This window comes from Puntigrus tetrazona, chromosome 14 (assembly GCF_018831695.1).
Source record: "Puntigrus tetrazona isolate hp1 chromosome 14, ASM1883169v1, whole genome shotgun sequence".
Lineage (NCBI taxonomy): Eukaryota > Metazoa > Chordata > Actinopteri > Cypriniformes > Cyprinidae > Puntigrus > Puntigrus tetrazona.
This window is the reverse complement of record NC_056712.1, coordinates 25585293-25606968: the sequence shown is the minus strand read 5'-3', so window position 1 is coordinate 25606968 and position 21676 is coordinate 25585293. Positions and strand designations below refer to the sequence as shown.

The 21676-nt window shown below is 38.6% G+C and overlaps 1 protein-coding gene across 3 annotated transcripts in view; it reads left to right on the top strand.

The window, feature by feature from the left end:
• The first annotated feature begins 19421 nt into the window (after positions 1–19421).
• Positions 19422–21676, top strand: part of pcdh1b (protocadherin 1b) — a 144643-nt gene continuing 142388 nt past the window's right edge. The window contains exon 1 of one of the 3 annotated variants that reach the window (XM_043257409.1): positions 19422–19589. The gene's annotated coding sequence lies outside the window, so the exon portion shown is untranslated. Of the gene's footprint in view, positions 19590–20205; positions 20974–21676 lie in introns of those variants that run through there. The other 2 variants (XM_043257407.1, XM_043257410.1) reach the window with 2 other exon arrangements.

The window sequence follows — 21676 nt, the reverse complement described above, 5'->3', positions numbered from 1 at the left end:
TATAAGTAACGCTAGTGTTAAAGAATAAATATGTAAATTAAAAAATATATTTTGTCTAACACTAGCTTTATTAATTTACCTTCTATCTACTTGTTTCTTAAAGAGAGTTTATTTTTCTATATTATATCTATTTTTTTTTAATGCTGTGTGCATTGCAGACTTGTCATAGCGTTTACATGTTCTTTCACTTTTGTTGGTTTTGATTTGCTTCTGTTGTCTGTAAGTCACTTGGCATAAAAGTGTCTGCTAAACTATTTTTAGCCTTTATACCTCAGAATTCTAATACATTGTGTTACTTTCAGTAAGTTAATTTAGGGGGGGTCATTTTGGCTATAGATTCAGTTGTCATTCTCTTCTACAGCTGAACTGTTGTTTAATGAATGTTTATTGCGTTATTTAAGTGTCGTTTGCATGAATGACTCTGTGCTCCTTCTATATATTAGTATTTACTTCTGAGCTACTTGCGATGAGCTTTGATTCTTCATGTGGCGTTCTCTTTTATCACCTGCACTATTATGGTGGATGTCAGTATGTTAAAGGTACAAAACGAATTTGAATAGCAGTGTGCGTTGTTAAATTTACTGGTTAACATTCAGTTTTTCTTGTTTGTAAATTACAGTTTTATACCGTAATGTGTTTACAGTTTATCTGTAGTTTTTTACGAAGTTATGCTGGGAACCACAGCTACCAATAGTTTTTCCTTTACAGTGTATACATCACAAACAGGACTGAGAAACCGTTTAGTAATGCTGTGTGAATGTATACGGTAACCGGCTTTGCCACAGTAGTGATACATATTCAGCATTTGACGACGTATCATTTATAGATTGTTCCTCTGGCTCTTTTTTTTTGTCCCCCACCTTCCTCCTTTCTGTGCCGTGTCATTAGCACCAGCTCTGGGGCGGCGAAGAGCACATTTATTTCTTCATATGGTGTAATGTGTCACCCCCTTTTCCCCCTCCTTTTTCAATTCAGTGAAATTTAGATTTCCACATCAAGGGAGCTGTGGCAGTGATGGAATCAAAGGCTCGCCTGTGGCTTTGAACCCTCCTGATGAAGAGATGAAAAGGGCCAGGTTGCTGGAGCTCCTAGTGCTCACCACTCCAGTTCCTGTCTGGCCAGGTTTGCCTGGATGAAAGCCACCTCTCTCCCCATCACTTTCTCTATCTCCCTTTCTTTTTCTATGTCTGTTAGTCGCTATCTTGGTGTCTTTCAAATAGAGTCTTACTCTCAATTGCTACATTTCATCTCTCTTGGCGTCCCTTTTGTCCTCTTGGGCTCATGTCTTCTCTGTTTGTTTTTTGCTTTATTTTTCCTAGATATATCACTCTGCTTTTCACCCTCGTTCACTGGATAGTTTATACTACACCCATGTTGAAGATGGGTAGACAGGTAGATAGGTAGACAAACGGAATCAATGTATTGTAAGAATATTTTAATTTTCATTAAAATATAGTATATTTACTATAATTTTTATTTGCTTGCAACATTAAATAGCATTACATCAAACTGTAATGGTTATCGGATGATTTACTTTATATAGTTGTGTAATATAACATATAATTTAGAATATTTAACTATGTAGGCTCTTACATCTCTTATTGTACTTTGTTGAATTTCACCTGTGGCATTTTAAAAAAATGTACTTAAATTTTTAGTGCTTTATTTTCTGTAACATTTTAGGGAACACTTACTCACTATTAATTACGACTTTCCCCTCAATAACTTCCTAATTTGCTGCTTATTAATAGGTAGTAAGGTAGTTGGTAAATTTAGGTATTGATAGGACTAGAAATGTAAAATGAGGCATTAATATGCACTTAATCCCTACTAATAAATGGCAAAGATTCTTGCAATATGCATGCTAATCAGCAGCAATTTATGAGACCCTGAAATAAAGCATTAATTTATTTTGCATTAGATGAAATGGTATATTTTTTATATCTGTCATTAATTGGTTATTGATATAAACTTTAGTTTTAGCACCGGTGCATCTCTAAATTTAAGCATGGAAATTATCATAATATCAAATATTGGTAATTTGTAGACCAGATCTCTTGATACTGGCATTGGTTTTAATGGTTATTGAAAAATGCAGTTGATTCTATATTATATAAAAAATAAAGGATGTTGTCTTATATTTGTATTTTTGTTCGCTTTATTGTCAAGCTGTACTAAAGAATATGCACTAAAATATTGATCATTTATCTTAATCTCTATTATTTTGTACATTTGTATTTTTTAATGTTTCAAATTACTTTTAGTTGCTTATTTAAAGTCAAAATTATTTAGTTGCATTATTTTAATAACTTTTGACAAGGTGAACCTGGATGGAGAAGACGGTGCTCTTGACAGTCCATCTATACTGAAAATTTCTGAATGGCTGAATGGCAACTTTTTTTTTTTTTTTTTTTTTTTTTTTTTTTTTTTTTTTTTTTTTTTTTGTGAGCATAGCTCTTTTATTTAGGTAATATATCCTTACAGATGGTCTGCCTCCTGTGTGCTCAAAGCATCTTTCAGAATTGAGATCAGATTACCTCCTGTTCCATATTAGCTTCAATAATAACAAAAAAATATCCTCAGTCAGTACTGTTACTGTGCTAGTTCTTACAAAATTTGCCCCTGGCTTCAATCAGTGCCAAGTTAACTAGCACTTTTATCAGAGTGAAAAGCAGCTTTCGGATCATATGCTCGAGTATTGATTTTCCCCACAAAGCTTTAATTTGCAATAGATTTCTGTAACACAATCGCAGGAAGAAGCTATTACAGTTATTGTACATACAAGCATAATAGCCGCCGATCGATACAAGAAGAAAACATCTAATTAATGTAACATAATTGATGTTAAGGGCATTACTAAATGTCTATTTAAGAACCGTTCACTAGATCTCCTCCTTATAATTGCACTTTCAAACTGTACTTTTTTTTTTTTTTTTTGCTATCACACTATTAGCTCGGCAGCCTTTATTCCTCCTTCTCCTTCGCTCTTTCTCCACGACATCCCTTAGAAGCTTTTGTAGTTCTCTGATGGACAGTGGGAAAGAACAGAAGTGAGGGCCAGGCTGACCCGCAGCCGATGCCTGGCAGGAAAGAGCATTGGAAGGAATATCAAGATACTAATCCTCCACTGCTTCAGGAGGTCAGGTCTCGCTCGGCAGTGGGCAGAGCTCAAACGCAAACCCAGGAGCGTTTCCCAGCCTGCCATTCGAAGGTTCACGAGGTTTGTGAATGTTTGCATGCGTGTGTGGGCAGGCTCTGTAATGGGTGAACGAGGTGGCACGCTATCTGCTTAAATAGTGTGCGGCGGATCCATAACGAGAGCCAAGGAGACAATCGGCGCTCGGTTACAGCATTACGGGTCACTGCGAAAATCTCCAGAGAAAATATTAATTCAATCGTGCACACAAAACAAGCAAGCGAGGAACACATCAGGTCTCCAGTAGGTTAGGCAAGACCCGAATCAAACGCGAGAGAGAGCTAAAAGCGAAGCAGGCAAGCTAACAATCTTCACGCTGTGAGTTGCACTTATTGTTACGATCGGTTTCAATTTCCCAGCTCAGTACCTGCAAGCACACGCGAGACTGATACGTGTTGGTTTGTAGTCATTATTTCTGGCCAAGGTCAGTGTTCTTGCCGGTGCGCTTGGCAAGAGGATAAACAAATACATGGTGTTTCAATGACCCCTTTAACACGTCTCCAAAGCCTCGTGTGGCTCTGAAAAGTCGAAATCGGTTTAGGTGCGTAAAGTGATGGAATGGGTTCAGGTCCGATGTAGTTGTTTGTAAAAGAAAGGCCACGGATAGCTTAGGAAACGGCGTGCTTTTCATCTTTCGGGCACAGCGGAACACATGGCAGCGCTGTCTGAAAAGCGTCCCGGCCCTCGGTGAAGAATGCAGATCAGTGCCACTGGAAGTAAATAAATAAATAAATAATTCAAGAGAAGCACTGAGCCAATCTTAAATCAAGCCCACATCGCTCACGTTTTATTTCTGTATCGTTGCTTCTGCTCTGCTCCGTGGTCTTCACTCACACCTGAGTATATAAAAAAAAAAAAAAAACCTGTTGTTTGTCATTCTGACAGATTCCTCTTATGCGGCACGGGATGCACCAGACAAAGAGAGATTGGGTGTTGGAGGACACTGAAGAATGGAAGGCAAGGGAGTGCCCGAGCACCCAGGAGGGATCACTCACAGTGGGATTAGACATTCAGACACAGCTGGGTATCGCTGTCTGGATGGGTCTCTTTCATCAAATAGATGGCTCTCTATTGTGAGTGTTGCACTAGTGGGAATTTGCTCTTAAGTATGGAGTGAGAAAGGTCCAAGGGACTGGGAGGACACATGCGTTGAATGGCAAAGAGCCAAGAGAAGTGAAAAAAGAGATAGTGGAGGACATTGCTTTAAAAATACATAAGCTGGGAATAGGGAAGCTCCTTAAACCTTTACAATTGATTATTGGTGCCTGGGGCAGCTCAGACTAAATTTGTAAGAAAATGGGAGGGAATTAATCTTTTAATTTTCAGGTTTTTACATTTATATATAATTTATTAAAAGCTGTCAAATTCTTTAAAAAAAAAAAAAAAAAAACAAAAAACAAAACATGCAGGTTTCTGTAATTTTAGTGATTGACCGCATAATATATTTCACATCGAATCTACAAATTATGGAGGATGTGGGAATATTATTTAAAAGAGACAGCATCACCGATGCTGAAACGGATGCCTTGATTAAATGGATTTCCCCTGTAAATAAATGATTAATTAGGCTATAGTCATTTACCTTTACGTTAAATAACTTTTAATTGAAGTGAACTTATTGCTATAGGTTTAATCAGTTGTTTAATTAAAACTAATCGGTGTTATTACGTTTTCAAAGTTATTATAAGTTATAATCTTGTATAATTTACAATATTGTTATACTTATGATATTTACATAAATGTCACATCCGGTGACATTGCCTTGCCTCTATCAGCTCTCTCTGTTTAAATGAGTTTCCCCCCACTGTAAATATATTTTGTGCAATTATTTTCAAAATAAGTACTAATTACAAAAAAAAAAAAACTAAACATAATTGGTGTCAGTATTTTCAGTCATCTCAACAGATCGTCAGTATCACAAGAATTGCATCAGAAGAGCATCAGAATTGCTAGCATTATTTTTAATTTATAAAACCCAAATGTATGTCACATTTTTCACAGCACTAAATATATTTTGTAAGTAAATTAAATGTATTTAAATTAATAATTTAAATGTAAAAATAGACGTTTTATATTGCTTTGTATGCTTTGAGTTGAATTGTTGATGGCAAATAAGACTCTTTGGAAAGACTTCTTTTATAAAGTTATTACATTTGGTTATTGGCTGCACATTGAGACACAATTTAGATTTCATTGTTTTTCACTTCACTTGTGTAGGAGAAATAGAGAGAAAACAGATCCAGCAAAAAGAAGATTGGCATCAGTTATTATGTTCCTTGTGGCCTCCAATCAAAACATTCAGTGTCCATTCAAATCCTTTTTGTAAATAACTATAACTCCTATTCATCCGTGCATCCATCCATATAGCCAGTCATTTTTCTCAACAGAAGACTTTCTAAAGATATTTTCAACAAGCCACCTCACATATGAAAGGGAAAACAGGGAAACAAAATTACAGGTTCCTTAGGTTCTTTATCTCAAGGCTGCAGGAGAGCATTTTAAAAGTGTGGTATATTATTTGAGAGTTTACTGTCACTAGATTGTGTGATTTCTCACTGGTTTTGCAAGCTGTCTCCTCTGATGAAGAATAGGTTGAGAAATGGAAGTGGTACTGCTTGTTTTTCTGAGAGTGAAGCCGACAGGATGTAGTTAATTGCATTTGATGATCTTTTGCTCCGAGGAACGTCATCCAATGGTTTGCTACCTCAAATGCCCAGCAAAAAAAAACTGATTTATGAGAACAGAAAGGGACAACATATTGCTTGCTATGATTTTAGGAAACAACAGTATTATTTCAGCAGAGAGAATAGGGATTTTCATCTTTATAGGAGTCACACTTGTCACACCAAAGCAAAAAGTAATCTCTGTGAGCCTATTACTGTATATTGACAACACCGGAAAAGCGTATAAGCTCAGTCAGACATCACATATGTATCTATGAATGTTGATATGGAGTGATTTTTTTTTTTTGCTGTAGGATCATATCTTCAGAGTTAAGCCTTCTTGCGTTTGACCTCCTCCAGTCCTTTGACTGTTCGTGGATTTGGTTTATTTGCTTTCTTTATTTCCTTTTCAGAGGATGCACGGCGCATTGTGACCATATTGGTTATTTTGTTGTATCGTTCGATATTCGATATTTAATTGTTCATCCTAATTTCATGTCACCTTTGCCCTCATATATTGCTGTCTTTAAAATGTCTTTAAAAACATGAAAAATGCAATAACACCATTAAATTTAATCTTTAGGAGATCTCAAAATAAATACCTATTCTTAAAGCAACATTTATTTAAAGAAGCATCTTATTTTAATATTTTTATTTAGACAAAATAATACAGAATATTCAATAGAATATTCATTAATCGTTGTATGTTTCAGTGAGAGTTATGATATATAATATAATACAATGTTTTTGGTTTTTTTTATGTGTCAGAATCCACCTAAAATCACAGAAGAAACATCAAGTCTTCATAAATAAACATGTTTAGGGGAAACTACCAAATGTTAACAATTTATGACTGCTGCATTTATATAAGGAATAAAAAAAATGTTACAAATGGCCGATAAATCTCTATAATCTGGTCTCCCAACCGGCGCTCGTCTGGGGGTGCGTGTGTGGATAAGGGTGAGGCCAGCCAGCACGCATGGGATTTACAGGCTGAGAGATCAGCCAAAGGAGAATTTGAGAGGCAGAGAGCAGTGAGCCATCGATTTCTCACATACACACACACACACCATCACCAACAACCAGCACCACTGTGTTTCACCTTTGCTGCCATAGCAACAGCTCTGTTGACTCGTGTTGCTCATGGGAGAGAACTGGCCAGAGGAGAGAGGAAAGCTTCTCACTCACACTGACTTGAACACACACTCAATCACTTACAGTATTGCTCTCCGGGTGCACGGATGTGGTCTCCATTCAAACGCTAACGTATGAAGCCTGCTAACTTGAAGCTGTTCATATTAAATAAATATCACTCTACAGAGTTCACTAAGCGCCATTCCTATAAAGAAAGCCTTTAAGGAGATCATGGTCAATACTGATAAATTTTAGTGTGGAATTTTAAGTATAAATAAACTATTCAGAAATTAACAGTTTTACGTGCAACAAGTGAATGTAGGGATCTGAGATATTATAGCGATATATCTGTTGAACTGAAAAAAAAAAAATGATAAAGGATAATAAAATTGTTACTGGAAATAAAAGCTAACAATTTAACAAAATAATAATAATAATAATAATAAAGGTTTCAAATTAAAATACAAGACAAAATACAAAACTAATTATACATGAATAGAATTATAATATCTCAATGACACTAAAGGAACCCTGGTAGGATTCACAACATTAAAACACACAGTATCAAAAATGGTTATTTGGAGATTTGAAAAACCAACATTTAACAGCATTATTAAATCTTTTTATTTTTTAAATTAAAACATTAGTTTTGGCAGATACCAGTGTCCCAATTATTAACTGATAATCAATACTCTATAATACTTACATAAACTAAAAACACAATTTTATATGGGAAAGAAAGAAAGAGAAATAAAGAAAAAAAATCTATTTAAAATAAAATTTAGGCAACACAACATTGTGAATTTAAAATAAAAGTATATTTAATTTTTGGACTAAATAAAATGTTTTTGTTTTGCCGTTTCTTTTCTCTTTTTTACGTGGAATTGAAATCAGCATTAGACGTAAAGTTTGGGGAAATTAGCATGTGCTATAAAAAAAAAAAAAAATCTAGTATCTGCCAAGACTTAAAAATATAAAACGTTGTCTGATAGCTGATGGTACTGATCCTCTATATTGTGCATCTCGACAATAAAGATGGCTATTTGCATAAAAAGCATCAATACATCAACCCACACATTTCATACATCCCTCTATAGCTTGGTCACACATTGAGTCGAGATACAGCTACTGTATTTACAGCAGAGCAGATGTATTGCTTCCTGCACCGCATGCTGACCGGCATTAGAGTTTACTGTGCGCAGCGTGGTTTTGGTTTTATGCTGGAAGATGAAGTGCTTGTTTGGTTTTTATTTCAGACGAGATAAGTCGGTGTGATCCATCTTTGCTGGAGGTTGGACTCCGAGTGTGTTTGGTCCCTACAGTGGGAAAGAGCGTGTGTAATAACCTCTTAAAGCCCCTTACACTCCCCCACATACTTTGTGTAGAGGGTGATGGATACTAGCATTAAATCCATGCAGCGACTCCATGCCGTTCTCTCTTTCTCCCTCTCTCTCTCCCACACACATGCACTGCACACATTTCCCGTTCGCATTCATCTACATTCTGTGCACACTCTATCTCGAGCTTGCTGCTTTTGCCAATGTCATCAGTCACATTACAGTGGAACAGAATGCTGAGGGAAAAAAAGATATATCAAATATTTTTACTGTAACTACCACTAAGGCACCGGAACAAGCTTTTTGCCTAATCTAATGCGGCCATGCAGGGAGTAAGCAAATGAGCCATGCTTCATTACGCAACATTTATCTACCCACAAAGTGTGAATGTGAATGCTTTTGCTATTATTTAATCACACTCTCACCTTTAAAGGGATAGTGTATTATATACACACCTTCCCGTCAGTGTACATTTTATGACTTAATTCCAGTGGAAAAGAAGATATTTTTTTTGTCCATACAATGAAAGTCAGTGGGGTCCAGTCTTTTATTGGAACCAGTGTTCTTTCATTTCGTTCTTTTTTCCCCTGAGTTTGATTGGTTTTGGGTAAAGAAGGTGAACACCTGAGTCTGATGAAAAAGTGTGGGGTGCAGTTCAAGCAAACTAAATCCCAAAACACACTATGATTTTCAGTCGTTCCAGATGAAAGATTGGCATCGTGAAACAATCGCGTTAATCCTTTGGCTTCTGGTGGTCCTGTTTCATACAGTGAGAGGTTCAAAGATGGTCGTTGTCACGGTCTTGCAACCGAAAAGATAGCCGGTATATCGCACAGTGAGTTTGTTGGTATGGTCCTCGTTTACTGACCAACCAATGAAAACGACACACAAAATCAATGCGACGTGGTGCTAAAACCTGCTTACCTCAAGCTCTCCTCTTTCAAATGCCTCAACCTTTTCCGTGCTCTTTGTTTGCCGCTACCGCGTGCTGATGATGTTTTATTCTTCTATAGAAACATGCATGATTTCGTATCTAGTGGATAGGTGTCATCATTGTACAGTCTAAACACATCGTAGCCAAGTTTACTAGATCCATGCTCCACGAAGATCTCATTGGATTGTTAAAATGATGCTAAAATCGTCTCAAGCTCAAAGGGTTAGTTCATCCCCTCCCAAAAAATAGGTTGTTTTATTCACCCTTGAAGCATCCTAGGTGTATGTGACTTTCTTCTTTCAGATAAATCCAATTGGAGTTATGTAAAATATTGTCCCTGCCCCTCCAAGCCTTTTCATGGGAGTTAACTGGTGTTGGTTGTCAACAGTTCAGAAGATGTTAAATAAAGTGTGCGCATCTATAATAAAATATCCCCTACATGGCTCCGGGGGGTGAATAAAGGCCCCCTGTAATGAATCCATGCAGCTTTGCAAGGTAAATATCTATGTTTTGTAATAAACACTAACGTAATACACTCTTTTCTTTCACTTCTGGTATCTTCATATGTCGAAGGCGTCCCGGCAGATGACACAAGACGTATATGTTGCGCGATTAGTGACGAACGTGACCGAGAACAAAACAAAACGCTGTTCACTAACTTTGTTTCCTTTGCTCCTACATTTCCCAGATGCCTAAGTCCTATATCATCTGTCTGCACGCTTCTGCTACAAAAAAGCATAGATTGGCTAAAGAACTCCTTTTATTCACCTCCGGAACCATGTGAGAGACATTTTATTACATTTGTGTGCACTTTATTTAATGCGTTCTGAACTGTTGACAGCAAACAGGACAATTTTTAATACTCTGATCGCATTTGTCTAAAAGACGAAGGTCACATACACCTAGCCTAATCTTCATTTTTGGGTGAACTAACCCTTTAAAGGCACGGTTCGCTTCTAATGAAAACACAACCACGCTAAGTGACATATCAATTGATCAGAAGTATTTGTTTTCTCACTCTCTGTCCTGACAAGCGTGACTGATGCACTGCAAGCAAGAGAGAGTGTGTATCTCATTTTCACGTGCCTTCAGCAGAAATTGAATCCCACGTTCTTTTGAACCTTTGCATTACATTGGTGACAAATAGACTCATGTGCCATGCTGTGGTGGTCAAAATCCAAAGTACAAATGTAAGGCGAGCTGAGCAAGCAAAGTTATCCATCCATTTTGCCGTTGCTCGTTGCAGGGATAAACATCTGCAACCGTAATGACGCAAGCGTACCAAAAAAAAAGTACCATTTCGATCTACATTAGACAGAAAATCAGACTAGAAAAAAGTCATTTGAGCAGATTTATTACAACACGTATGTTCAATTTATCATCTCAAACCACAGTAGCTGGACGCCACGTGGAGTAAGTGTAGTTTTCAGAGATGTTTTTTTTTGCAACGTTTGCTTAGGTATGATGAATGGTGGAAATACATGGTGCTGTGAGTATTTTCAGGGTGGTGTTTGGTGTGAAGAGTTACCTTTTTATCCTGTTCTCTCATTCCTCTCGAGTTCTGCAACACTTGCAGCCACTGGTGTGTGTCTATCACTTCTCTGCACACCCTCAAAGCATCTATGCTAGCCCAGCTGGGCCACTGGCCATTTCTAACAAGGGGAGGGGGCCATCTGGGAACTCACACAAACATGCTAAAGTAAACTCACACAAACATGCCTGAAGACAGAGAAATATACTGGCCGGTATAAATTAGGATTAATTATTTTTTGCATTATATATTATGAAATACATATTGTTAAAAAAGAAGCTTCGTTTGAAATCTTACATGTTTTACATTAGTAAGGGGCTAAAAAGGTCTTTTTGTAAGAAAATAAAAGTAAATTATAAGGGAGGAATAATTTGCATCATTAGTTTGCAAATGTGTTATTTTATTTTAAGATTATGTTGTCCAGTGCTACAAAATAAATTTTATTGTTTTGCATATTTTAAGTGTTTAGATATACTTTTTACCATTTAAAATGGTGGTGTTTATTATTATTAATATTATTATAATTATTTCAAAACAACTCGCTTCTGCTCACTAGTGCTGCCTTTATTTGATTAAAAATGTTAATAATGTAAAATATTGCCTAGTAAAATGCACCTTGTTGTGTTAATTTCTTTTTTAGGAAAAAATATATATTTTATATATACACCTTGTTTATCGCTACCATTTTGATCTTCACAAATGCAAAGTGTGTCATTAGCCAGTGCATAAACATTCCAACCACTGGAAATGAAGTACCTACAAGCCACTTATATGCAAATGAGACACATGGAAACATCAATGGTATATCTCTACGACAGTTGCGCCATGTTTACTGCTGATCAGGAATGAGATCATGCCGTTAGGATTGCACAGACGCGCTTGTGCGACGCTCTTAGGCGGCAACATCAGGGGAGGAATTACTGTCTACATGAACGGATGAAAGATGTTTTACACACGCCGTATGGAGAGCGATTTCACTACGGGCCTCAATCTGGATGGATCACAACAGAAATGCATTTTCAGTATGCTTGCGTGTGTTCTAGCTATGAATGAATGTTATCAGAGAGCAGGAGTGAAAGTCAGAGAGAGCGTGAAAATTAGACTGGCACATATGAACGGAATCAATCATAGATAAAAGGCGTTTGTTTGTCGTAGTTTACAAGGATAATGGGCTGACAGGCAGCACTTATAAATCAAACGAATAAGGGCACGCGTCAAACAAACAGAGTGAGAAGCGACGGTCACCGATCCACGACTCACCCGCTCGCTACTGTTTGCCCACCGCTCCGTCTACCTCCCTGGCCAGGCTCAACACAATTAAAGCACTTTTCGCATGACAATTAATGCTAATTTACATACTCAATTGCACCGTTTTTGTATCCGGTCCTTTCAACGTCGTGTGAAAGTCAGCGGTTGCCATGGAGACTAACCTGATGCAAGGTACAGATCATGTGTTAATGTTTGTTTTGCTTGTGTAAATGAGATTATTTTTTGGGGGGAAGGCCGTTTGAGGAGCTACTTTCAAAATGAAGCGCAGATTGCGTTTTAAACGCATCGCGAATTGGTAAAAACGTAATATAAAATTCACCTCCGCTTCACTTAAATGTAAAATGGGGATGATGTCTTGAACGTTCGCTAATTAAATATGTATCTTGTCTTCCCACCTTACCTGCCAACATCACACTTTCATCAGCGTATTACCAGGTACAAGAGAAAATTAATGTCATATTTAACCCCGCAGTTATGATTTACAGACTGTCTGCAGAAAGGTCAAGGCCTTTCAAACACTTCTTAATTAGACGTTGCCTTTTCCCATTAATAATGCTTACATGGGCAAACTTCTAATGACTTGGTTAGATGAGAAAAGCCATATTTAAATCATTATTTAAGTCGTTAAACACACCCCCTGACATAACAAAAACTCTACCATAGCAGAGAATGATCATAGCGTTTCATAAATCAATTATGCTGTCATACACTGTTTTCTTATAATATAAAACTTACACTGCAAGCTTTGAACTTTGTAGTTAGAAACTTACAAAACTAATAATCTAGAAGTCCCTGCATGCAGTTTATTTTTTACTTTGGAGTCACGGGAATTCATTACGTTTTAAAATGTTTTGATCAAATGAATGCATCATTGGCGAACATAAGACAATTTCAACAAAATGCTATAAAAAAATGTTCTTAAACATTTTAAAATATACGTGCATTTCATTGGAGTGGACAACAAAATCTCAACCCGTGTGGTTTCTGCAAACTTATGATTTTACCCCTCATAACTATCTTCACTTTTCTGAGCCATTTTTGCAATTTTGCTAAACAAAAAGATGACTTTTAGTGGATGACACAGTTTCCCTCAACATCTAACAAGCAGCAAGTGTCCAAAAATACTTATTTTTGAACAATATATCAATTTACACAATTTCCCAGTTTTTATATTCCAGAAAGGCTGCCTGTCACATTCCTTCTTATGAGGTTCTAAAGTTTGAAAACCTCTGATGTAGATAATGATCTTCCTATATCCTACACCCATCCATGGCAACGGCTTTGTTCCTCTCAGCATTTTTTTTCCCACCTCAGTCCATAACTGAGTTTTACCACAGCTAATCGTATGTAGCAAGTTTCCATATGCTTGAGTCTGATTTGGGGGCGAATAAGTTTATAGGGGCAAATAGTCAACTTGATTTCCAACTGTTTACGGGACCTTGTCATATTCAGGAAGGCCTAAAAAGTCCAACCTCAGGAGCTGGTTTGATATTTCATCACAAGCTGTGTCCAATTATCCAGAGGGAGTGATATTTGAGTGAGCATGTATAAATATCCCATTGTGGATATACAGTAGAGCACAGCACACTCTGTACTGTCACCTGTACCACTGTGAACTCTTAACTGGATCTCTCTCTCTCTCTCTCTCTCTCTCTCTCTGATTCAATCTCTAAAACCGTTGAGCAAAGGTCCACCGTATTCATCTTTAAATCCTTCCACCTCCACGATTTCCCCTCATATCTCTGTTCCTCTATTTCTCTCTCTGTATATGTCTTTTATCTATTCATCTCTTTCAGTTCACAGCTCTGTCTCTACTTTGGTTTGCCAGGGCCACTGTCACAAGGGCTTCCTCCCTCTTCCTTTCCTGGTTTCCCTTTACACATCTATCTGGCTTTCTTCCTTCATCTCTCCCCTCGGTTTCTCTCCGTCGCTTCTCTTTTATCCCAGGGTTTCTCTGTTCTTTATTAGTGCTGGCCATCTCTAGGCGCAAGATCAGTGATGTACCTAATGGCCTAATTAGGAGAATAAAACAGCACTCTACCAATACAATGGAAATGTCAGACCGCAAGCTATAATTTGACTTCCGAGTCGCTGAAAGGGCGCAGTGAATTTACCCTGGCGACGGGCATCGGCTCAGCTGGGCCTTTCTCTCTCACCTTTATCTAAATGTCAGTCAGGAATCAGCGGAGAGGAGGGCGGCCATGACGAGATGAAGGATACGGGTGGTTGGTTCCCACATTCGCCGACTAAAGGGGTTTTGTTGATGAGCGAGAGGGGTTTCGTGCGAAAAAAATGAACCAAATTACACCCGTAAAGCGTCCTCTGAGATGAACTGTCTCGCTGATTAAACACAGGTCACCATTCTCTTGAAAACTTTCTGGAGGATCGCTCAAGTGAGCCCGAGGTGCTTTTTGATCGTTTGAGTGCTTTGTAACTTTGACCGCTCCGAGTCTCATGGGCTTGTGAATAACTGAATTAATAGAAGTGTTCACGATAGACGTGTCGTGGTCTGACCTGCTCGGTGCCTGTGAAAATAAGTGCTCACCTGCATTACCCGTGGCCTTTGACTAACTAAATGTCCAGGTCGGTTTTTGGCATCAGGGATGAATACATGTTGGCAAATGGCCAACAAAAATTACCTCTGCAAAAACCGAGTGACTGAAGCTCTGGGGGAAAAAGCAACTTGATGAAAGACAAGAGGATATGTAAAAATAGTATCCCCTAGGAGTCAACGGGCTTTGACTGTAGAGAGCCATTCGCTAAGCTCCACCCTTCTTGGTTACTGTTGCTAACTCAGACAAGCTCAGAACATTTTGTTGAGGGAATTACCTTTTTTAGTTAATATAAAAAAAAGGGAAATATCGAATTGATGTTGCTCTAATGTGAGTTAGATTGAATTGTAACATTGCAAAGCATTGTTATGTTCAATTATGCAGTAGCGTGATTAAAATCTTTGGAGACTGTAAATCAGAGTTTATGCAAACGCATTCCACGGTGTCTGAAGAGAAAAAGCCTCATTTGAATGCGATTATTGATAACACTAGTGTAGATGAACACAACTCTTGATATAGTTTCTGTAGCGTAATCTGAAATGAATGCAAGAATTATGCGGCAAATTAATCAAATGTTAAAGAGAATGTAGATTGTTACGTAAGACAGTTGTTACAACATAACATTGTTACAACCGATTTTAACTTCAAATAACTTTTTTTCTTTTAACCAGAAATAATTTACTTTTTACACTAAATTATTATTAATAATTCATCTTTCCCCAAATAGTACTATTTTTGATCAAGTAAATGCAGTCTTGCTGGACATAAAATGCTTCTTTCAAAAACATTTTAAAATACGTACTAAACCCAAACATTTGAATGATAATGTTTTTAATAATTAGCATACTGTTCAGGTAACATATCATGTTACCTGACATGTGTGTGTGTGCGTGTGTGTGTGTTGTGGTAATGTGATAACACATGTATATGTAAATTCACAATATATATAATATATATATATATATATATATATATATATATATATATATATATCTGTCTGAAAGATTATCAATACCCTATGTCATAACAAGAATGAAATTACTTACTGCAAGTTACAATAACAGAAAAAAAAAAATGTGTATAATGAGCTGTTGATGAACAAATGCAATCACCATGTTCAGAAACAGATATTAATATGTCTTTGTCAGCTCAGACTTGAAATGGCAAACCGCTAACTTTAATTCAGCAGACTTAAATATTCCTTACGCTAAATAGACTGAACGTACCTCATTGCAATTTCAGGGTTTGAGTGACCCAACCGGGTGTGGACATTTGCACTGTCCGAACAACAAAAGACGGGCGGGAGTGTTTAAAGTGTTAGGAAAGAGCCATTTGCATGTCGTGTTTGCTCAAAAGAAGGCGAAGCACGTAATTCCAGCGCCATTACCAGCACCAGACACACTTCACCTTCAGTAAGATCTTTCCAGCACGCATAATTACAGCTGTGACATACGGCCATCCCTCTCTGGCTCACGACGGTACGCCCCGAAGTGAAGTGTCCACTTCTTCAAAACCGCATCAACACATATGTACATAAACACTTGTGAGACAGCTCAGGAGTACACGGAGATATACATTATCATCAGACGAGCCTGGCTGTGTCCATGCATTCACGTGTGTTTGCAAATGAAATGTTAATGTGTGTGGGAGCGCGCGTGTGTGTTGAGAGAGATTAACATGTTGAATTATTCATCCTCTTGTTGGAGTTAATAACAGTGGCGTATCAGGGGGATCGGGTCTGATGGTTGTTTGTTCTATGATAAGCTGACGGAGCTCTTATCTCATGGGCCAGCGCTAAATTAGGCAGTTTTTTTTTTTCCCTGATTCAAATCTCTAATGCCTGTTTTGCCTTCTCCCCCATACCAAAGAGTCAAAGCTCACCATGGATTGGAATCGAAATTAGGCTGAAATTGAAGTCAAAGGGCAAAAATGCATGTGCGCGGCTGTGCGGTACGTCAAAATGAGTCAGCAAGGTGTGTAGCTGAAAACTTGAGCAGTGTGTGTGTGTGTGTGTGTGCGTGTGCATTTGTGTGCGCCCGTCTCGATTTTTCTGACAGTAAGCAGGTACACCGTCTCATTAGTACGGATTACTCAAAGCACTTCCTGCTGCCTGTGGCTTCATCCACAAGTGTGACTCCTGTGCGTCTGCGTTTTACCTCCTTCCATTTTTCTCTGTCAGTGCATGTGCGTTTGTTTGTCCAGTCGCTGTCAGACCGCATACGTCTCTGACCACAAGGCAAAACCCCTAATTTCCGAGGTCTGTCACGCTTCAAAGTGACATGCGTTAATTACAGACTTATAAACACCCGAAAGGCAAAAAGGAAGGTAGGCCTCGTTCCTTTAAAATTACTGTCCGGACAAGGAAATGTCCGACTTTATCTCCCTGAATGACAAAGTGCTCATTTTCAGGCTATTAATGGTGGCAAATAATCCTCTCGTTCCTGGTTATATGGAGAAGAAACAATCCCTTTTTTAATGGAAAAGCGTGAGGCTTCCATTCTCTGAGCTCAGCTGTGCAGGTGAACTAATTTCAGAGCGCTGTACCTGTAATTCGTCTGAGGAAATGAGGAAAGTCTAGTCTCTGAATTTAAATAATCTACATCTTGAGACAAAAGGACCAATCCGCGCTTCGCAAATGAACAGTACATCAGCCGGTTTAACACACTCAGTCGAGTCGCATTGAAGGGGGACTGAATCATTTAGCTTTGAAGAGGGACTGAATCATATCATGAGTCAAACCCCCTTCAATACAGCTGCTGGTTAAAAGAGTAATTCACCCTTGGCAGAAAGGTCTAGAGAAGACTATGGAAGTCAGTTTCCAAAGAATAATCATTTTTTAAAAAATGTTATTGTGACTTTTTTTGTTTTACTTGACTTTACTTTTTTTGCAATTTGAAACTTTTCAATGTTTTTCTGAAATAAGAATCAATTTTTTGTTACAGAATTCTGTATCCAATTTTATCTTTTATCAATTCAGCAAGATACTTTTCTTTTGAGAATGGTAATGGTAATTTTTCTTAAATTATATAATCTTGTGATCTTTTGGTAACAAATGAACAAGAACATCCTGATGCGAGTATCACGGCGAAATAATACCCTTTTTTAATTCACATATGCTAACATCCAGTAATGCAATTAGTTATAATAATACAAACTGGTCAGCAAACTCACCATTACCCTGTAGCTGATGGATTGTTTCCAAATAGCCGATTGGTCCTTTTGTCTGAAGATGTATTTATTCATTTAATATTTGATTGTATTTATTTTTATATTCAAAACCATTACGTTCAGAGACTAGACTTTGCTGATGTCCTCAGACAAATGAACAAAGTATTCAAACACTAAAACAATATAAAAAATAAAAGTAAATATAAATAGTAACTGACGGCATTCATAGTTTACAATGCATTTCTTAAATAAACTTCAAACAGAGTTCTTTTCAATCCAAGGCTACAAACAACTGCAGATCAAGGCTGGCATAAACTTGTTCAACTCATCTCTATTCGAACTACTGTTAAATACTGAATAGACCCACCGTTCCATACATAAAGCAACTCCGCTACTCTTTAAAGATTATTGAGTTTTTACAGCCTTTAGTTTAAGATGAAGTGACCAAGGTTTCAAAGCCTGACTCGCTAATTGCTAACCTCTGACTGTGGGTTAGCAGAAAGTCTTGTACTGAATAAACTGAACAAAATGTCAAATGTCTCTATACCGCTTTGAGTCATTATTAGCTATACTGCAAATATTGTGTACTAGGGCACAGGTCTGACGGCGTATGCCTTTGATACACTTTTTAAGAATATTAATTTTACTTTACATAAGACAAGACTGTGTTGCAACACTTGCAACATTTTTTGCAACACCAAGACTTATGTGGCCACCATTTTTGTCTTTGTATTTTACAGGACAAAAAGCAATATACCTTTATGGTTAATATTTTCAACAAGTAAACTGCTAGCAAAATACCTTCGTGCGCTGAATTGAAACGCACATGTTTTCTAGCGTTAAAGCTAGGTTACTTGGATTTCAAAATCTGAACTTTGCATGTTTTTAACAATTGAAGTTTATTATTGGCACTATCAAAAAAATGAATGTGATTGTTTTGTCGCCTTTGAATTGCATTGACAAGTAAACAATTCTAAACCGTCTACTTCAGGTTTCTGCATTTCAGCGTCTGTGTAACTAGAAACCTGCATCGATGATGTAACCAGATGGTGAAGTTGCTTAGCTGTCTGCGAAAGAATGAAAAAGTACAATGGTAAGCACACTTAGTTCAATTTATCTCCTGTCCGCCGTGTGTATACGGTTACGTGTATTAGTTTGGCTCACGGTGGGTGTAATAATTATTCCTCCCGTGACCTCTAGATGCCGCTAAGAGCACAACGAACATTTCCTGCTGCGCTCTGCTACGCCGGCGTTTATGGATGTGGGAATTTTTCCCCCCTCTCCCTACTACTTAGTGCCCTCATGACAGCGTGATAAACTACATAATATCATTTCACGTGGCGTGTTGATGCAGATGATCCTTTTTAAATAAAGTAGAGAATGATTGAAAAACGCGCTGAGTCGAGGCATTTCGCCGTAAATGACTCGGTCGCGCATGCTATCGGAACTCTCGAGCGTGACGATCGTGTTTGAGTTTCGGGCGTCGTTTAACGGTACATCGACGGCGGTAACGTCCGCGTGTTTCTTAATGGGAAGCATATTTTAAAGGTAGACGTCGCGTTAATGGCATTTTGTTTCATCGTGAGAACGTCTCTCAGATGAGGGGCGCGCGCGAGGAAGCGAGCACCTGCGCGAGGGATGCGCGCGCAGCGTGACACGGGTTGAAAAGGGGACGGAAATGATCGTTTATTCCGAGTGGTCGTGAGAGGCATCCCGAAGTTAGTTTTTTTTTTTTCCTTCTTCTGCGTGCGAAGTTAAGGAGGTGCCCCTCTTGGCAGTGTTGTCAAATCACAGGAGAGAAACAGGCAAGTGCGTGTGACTTCCCTGACCGAAATGATTGAGTCGAATTAAATCAATTTGCAAAAATAAATAAATAAATAAAATAGGCTATCTTACGTATGCAAATGCTAACATCCCAGTGGTTCTTTAGCGGTCTACGACTGGTTTAATGTTGATGAAGCACACGTTTTGTTTATAGTATAAATAGCCCAGATTGCCATGCTACATTCATATTGCCGTTGTCCTTTGACCCTTGTGTTTTTTGACCTAGAATGTTCTAACAGCTGCAAACGCAATTTACTTTTGGTAGGCAGCCTCAAATTTAATCTCGTGTAACAACTTTCCTGATAGGACAGCTGTCGTTTATTGTTCACCATATCGATTATTGTACTGCTGTTTTGGACATCATGCTCATTTGCGTACTAAAGTTGGAAAGTGTCTGTATTTGGATACGGGGACTATATAGAGCACGCCTCAAATTATATACTTGACAGCAGCAATTAGTATTGGGTCTAGCCAAACCGCAACTGTGTCCTGAAGCTCCAACTTGCGATTGTTCGTGTTTTAAAAGCCTTTCTATGACGAAACGAGCACAGTCGCTCATAATAAGTGGACATGGCCAACACTGGCACTTGATATGTTTTGTAAATACGAACGGGGTTTTGTTGTGGAGTCCACAGAAGCACGTCTCACAAAGCTCCGCCCTCGACGATTCAAAACGATGTTCTTGTGCGAGGGACTGAGCGAGCGAGCGAGAGAGGGGGAGAGCGAGAGCGCAATCGGTCGGAAATCACTTCACTCTCACACAGGCTATCCACGGCACACACACGCGCGCGGCGAGCTGCGGCAAGAGCGCGAGCCCCGGCGTACTCGGTAACACTGAACGGTGAACTGATGATGAGAGCACGCGCATTGGACACTACCGGACATAGCCTTGGAAGATTTTTCCTGTTTCCACTTTTACGCACAGACTGCTGTTGAAGGTCTAAGTTGTTTTTTTTTTTTTTTTGGAGGATGTTGTCGCGTGGAATTGGAGGTTTCGGGATGCTGTGAGCCCGGTCCGGAGTAGCGCTGGTTCGGGGTTTCCTTTCGTGCGCAAGGAGAGGACACTTCTCTCTGATGTGCGTAACCACCATCGGCCAAGTTGCGCGCTCTTGTTTTCTGACGTGACACTTTTCGCTAGTTTTAGTGGACCCTTCGTGTTAAAAAAAAGAGGAATTTTAAGGAAAGCCGAGAGAGAGCTGACAGCGGAAAAGGGTGCTGTTTTGTATCGACAGGATTGCGGTGGTGCTGAATTTTGGATATCCGAAGCGCTTGATTTGTGGCGTGCACACTGAACGCGGCTTGCGGTCCGGCTCCATCGGTCAAGACAAGTCTGCAACTAAGAGGAGTTACTAACTATCCCTTAAGGTACATGAGATTTTATTTTTTTTTTTTGCTATCGACATTTGCACATTTGTTCGTGTTACCGGCATATGCGCGCTTACGATGTTTGTAAACGAGGCTCTGTGAAGATACTTTTCTTTATTTCCAGTGCATGTGTTTAAATCGTAATTGCGACAGAAGTCTAATATGTATAATTCTGTCAGGTTGCGTGACTATTTGATTCTTCATTAAAATAAACGCTGAGCAAATAGCCGCGAAGTGCCGCACGCCTCGGTTGAAATATCCCGAATTTATCGATACCTCAAGTTAACATCGCCCTCGATTGTCCTCAGAGCTGATTAGCTCGCATGTGACATGTTTTCCCTACACTACTGCTATTGATTTTTCTACAAGAAACCGAGCGCTGAAGTGGATCGCCAATCTACGCTTGCTATAGCATTTCCACGTATAGAAAATAAGCCCTTGACCCCCCCACGGATCCACAGAGATAGAACATCTTCATCTAGCTCAAGTGCCGGTCAGTGTATCTTCGCCCGGATTTCAATCGATTCCTCGCTCTAAAACGTAACATTCAACTCTTTCCAGTGCGCTCGAGAACGAGCTCATTACAGATAAAGAAACCTCAGACGGGAAACCCTCGCAGGAACTGCGCTTATTGCGTGCAAACTTGTTCTGAGCTCGTAAGCGACGTTCGTAGTCTGCAGAATAGTAGATGCGTATAGATTCT